Raw genomic sequence first — 5,133 nt, 5'->3', positions numbered from 1 at the left:
GTCTGTCCCTGAAGATTTGCCGTTGCTCAGCTCCCCCAGCATTCTCTGCTCATGTCTGCTTGTCCTTGGGACTGTGTCTCAGGACTCCCTGGATCCAGGCGGAAGTGGAGTTCCCGAGTCCGGTTGACCAGTCCCCGCTGAAGTAACGGAGATCGGGTCACCGGCGATGAACTGTCTCTGGGTGGTTGCTGATGGCCCTTTGTATAGTACCAACTAGCCCAACAACAACACTTGAGCTGTCTTTGTAAAGCACCATAACATAACAGGTCATCCCAGCCCCTCTTAGCAGGAACGTTACGGAGCCCAGACTGTAGGTGAACCAGATGGCGAGGGGAGGAAGCCCAGCAGTGACCAGAGTTTGGGGTCCCGGGTGTAGGTGTGTGCTGTAAAGAGGGAAAGTGAGGTTTGGGAGAGATGTAGGCAAGGCAGTACCATATTCTGCTCTCCTCAACACTTCAAGGCCAAGCCACCAACGGAGAAAGGATCGATTCAGGGGAACTAAATGCTAGGGTTACAGGAAATTAGATTCGGAAAGGCTTTACAGTTCAGGTAGAGGCCACTTGGCCCATCGCAGCCAAGGCATTCTATCCCATCTCACTGCTCAGCCTTTGGTCTGGGGCCCTACACACACTCACAAACTCACCCACACTCACACACACACACACACACACACATGCACCCACACACATACACACCCATACACCCACACATACACCCACACGCACATGCACCCACACACACACGCACACGCATCACACACCTACACGCCACACACACACGCACCCACACACACGCACAAGCACCCACACACACACACACACATCCACACACACACCCATACACCCACACACTCACAAAAACACACACACATGCACACGCACCCACACACACACACTCACAAACACACACACACCCACACACACACCCGCAAACCCACACACATACACACGCACACACGCACACACTCACACACCGTCACACACACACACACTCACACACACACCCATGCACACACTTGCACACACACACACTCACTAACTCACACACAAACTCACATACACACACACATTAACTCACTCACGCACACACATGCACACTAACTCACTTACACTCTCACACACATACACACAACACACACTAACTCACTCACACACACCCACCCACATACATGCACACACACTCTCACACATGCACACACTCATTCTTTAACACATACACTCTAAAACATACACTCATGCTGTCTAATAAACATGCACACAGACATGCTTACAGACACACTCACATACACACTCACACAAACCACACACACTCTCACATAAACACACGCACACTCACATAAACATACAGACACACAAAAAAGCACAAAGACACACACCAAACAAATGCACACACAGACTCACATAAACACACACAGACGCACACCCACACAAACTCACACACACTCTCACATAAACACACACAGACGCACACCCACAAAAACACACACACACTCATACATAAACATACACAGACACACACCCACACAGACACACACACTCACATAAACAATAACAAAGACGCACACCCACACAAACACACACAGACACACACCCACACAAACACACACACTCACATAAACACACACAGATACACACCGACACAAACACACACACTCTCACATAAACACACACAGACACACACCCACACAAATGTACACATCTTACATAAAAACACACGGACACACACACACAAACACACACACTCTCATATAAACACACACAGACACACACCCACACAAACACACACACACTCTTACATAAACACACACAGACACACATCCACACAAACACACACATACTCTTACATAAAAACATACTCACACAAACACACACACACTCTTACATAAAAACACACAGACACACACACACAAACACACACACTCTCATATAAACACACACAGACACACACCCACACAAACACACACACACTCTTACATAAACACACACAGACACACACCCACACAAACACACACACACTCTTACATAAAAACATATTCACACAAACACACACACACTCTTACATAAAACCACACAAACACACTCACACAAACACACACACACTCTTACATAAAACCACACAGACACACTCACACAAACACACACACACTCTTACATAAAAACATACTCACACAAACACACACACACACACACACCCACACAAACGCACACACACTGTTACATAAACACACACAGACACACACACACACATATTTTCACATACACAGATACATAGACACACACACATGCGCAGGCACATACATACGTATTCACACACACACAGACATGCAGAAACACCCAAATATATACTCACACACATACACATACTGTTTGGCTGGGAAGCAGTGTCAAGCCATATACACTAAGGTGATGGGGAATGGATCCTGGTGTCTTCAGACACAGATACAGGGTTTAGCATGAGCTCACATTATGGGCTGACACTATGATGTTGTACAAGAGTGTGTTGGACTGGTCTGGACATTAGATATCAGGGCTTCAGCAGCTGATGACCTGGGATACAGGTGATATTGGGCCATGTCTCATCAATACCACATTTAACAAATCTATCATTGTCTCCAATGAAATGACCAAGTTACAGAAGAGCTTAGAAAGGAGATTCAGTACATGTTCTGTTACCCCTAGTGAATCCACTATAAGCTGCCACTTTTGAGCTGATCTATGCTGTGCACTGCAAGCCCTGAATCATCACATTGTGAGGCTGTGCTCTCGATAAAAAATATTCAACAGTCTAGGTACTACAGTGTTGTGTTTTTAATTCAGAGGATTGTGAAACTGGGACTGAGGGAATACATCATCATCTGGTTACTCTTCCATTCATTATTTCTACCCCTTTCAGCTATCCTCAGATAAATCCATCTTTTACTGGTGTAGGGTTATACTGGTGTATACTTAGCTGAGCAGATAGATGTTCATGTACTCACACAGCTACTCACGCAGTGACTGAACTGAACGGACAGGAGCAGACACACAATGAGCAGACATATACACGCACACACGCTTGTGTGCACACACACCTGCAGACATATACACACATGCACATACTAATCCACATACATACACTCTTTTGTGTGCCCACACACTTACAAACACACTGATACATCCGTGCACGTGCACACTCTTGTGCACAGACTTGCGTGCACACACATGCACATTTGCACCCACGACACACACATGCACATTTGCACCCACGCTCACACACATGTGCATTTGCTCACATACACACACACACTCACACACTTGCACGCGCACACATTCCCACATGCTCACACCCAGATCCACAAGTCTGTCAGACATTTATCCAAAATCAGCAGCCCATGAACGGACCACAGGAGTTCTGCTGGCTGGATGGTTTGTTTTAGATGCAGAGTGACACCGACAGTGTGGGTTCGATTCCCGCGCTGCCCGCGGTTACGGTAAAGCTCCCAACTTCTCAACCTCTGCCCTTGCTTGAGGCGTGGTGCCCCCCAGGTTAAACCCGCCACCAGCTTGTCTCTCTGAGAGAACACCTTATGTTCTGGTAGGACGTAACTATTAGACACATACACACACGTGCGCACATATGTGCACACATACAATGGCACATCTACAGGCCTCTCGCGCACATGTAGCCAGACACTGATAAACCTGCGTGCTCTGCTCAGTGCAGGCTGGCCTTCCTGTTGCAGCACTGTCGGAGTGCTGCTCTGTTGGAGGCTCTGTGTGAAGTCACAGGGATTCCATCCAGGGGCAGACCAGGTCCATAGCCTTCAATCAAACAACGCCGATCTACCCAGGACCCTGGCCAAGGTTTATCGCTCACTAAACATCGCGAGAGCAGAGGATGCGTCCTTCAACCCACTGTCATTTGTGGGATCTTGCTTTGCGCCAGTTAGCTGCCGTGTTGGGACTGGGTGACAGCTGTGGACAGCTCCGGCCCCCTGTCCTGAGGCCAAATGTGGAAGGGCTAGTGTTCTTTGTTCTCCGAGGGGAAAAGGCGAGACTATTTTCCGACGTTCACATAATTCACGTGACACCCCTCACCCAAAGCTGGATCAAGAGTCAATCAGACGACTCAAGCGGAAACTATTTGAGGGTGTTTTGTCCCTTACACTTATGTTGTTGAGTTTACAATGGCAGTCAAGAGCTTCAGCGTGACCTGCGGTGGTGCCAGTGGCTATATAAATGCAAAACCTTCCTTTACCGTTCATCTGCGCATCGTTAGTCACTGCACTTCTCCATTTTTGTCCCACAATCCCACCTCGATTACATCGGCAGCAGAAACTAAACGGCTGGTGCCCGCTGGACCAGGCATGCTCATGGTGCCAATGGAAATGAGCTGAAGCCGAAGAGTTTGAATGATGAGTCTGTCACTGTCTCCTTTGACAGCTGGCTCCACCATGAGATAGAACATAGAACTGTACAGCATAGGAACAGGCCCTTCGGCCCACAATGTTGTGCTGAGCACGACGCCAAATTAAACTAATCCCTTCCGCCTGTCCTTGGTCCATATCCCTCCATTCCTTGTATATTCATGTGCTTATCGAAAAACCCTTAAATGCCCCTATCATATCTGTCACCACCACCAGCCTCCTACCACTCCCTGTGTTAAAAAGCTGCCCCTCACATCTCCTTTGAACTTGCCCCCTCTCACCTTAAACACATGCTCCTTATATTAGACATTTCAACTCTGGGAGAAAGTGTCTGACTGTCAACCCTATCTATGCCTCTCATAATTTTATAGACCTCTATCAGGTTTCCCATCAGCCTCTGCTGCTCCAGAGAAAACAACCCGAGCTTTTCTAGCCTCTCCTTATAGCTCATACCCTCTAATCCAGGCAGCATCCTGCTAAACCTCTTCTGCACCCTCTCCAAAGCCTCCACATCCTTCCTGTAATGTGGCGAGCAGAATTGAACACAATACTCTAAGTGTGGCCCAACCAAAGTCTTACAAGACTACAACATGACATCCGGCACTCAATGCCCCCACCAATAAAGGCAAGCATGCCATACACCTCCTTTACCACACCAGATTGCCCCTCTGTGTGGGAAAGGTTATCGGTTACCCTGGCTTAGAAAGAAATGGCCGTTTGTAGTTTGT

This window comes from Chiloscyllium plagiosum, unplaced genomic scaffold (assembly GCF_037043375.1).
Source record: "Chiloscyllium plagiosum isolate Xiang-an unplaced genomic scaffold, Cpla_swu_hap1 HiC_scaffold_45, whole genome shotgun sequence".
NCBI lineage: Eukaryota > Metazoa > Chordata > Chondrichthyes > Orectolobiformes > Hemiscylliidae > Chiloscyllium > Chiloscyllium plagiosum.
This window is presented reverse-complemented; position numbering follows the sequence as displayed.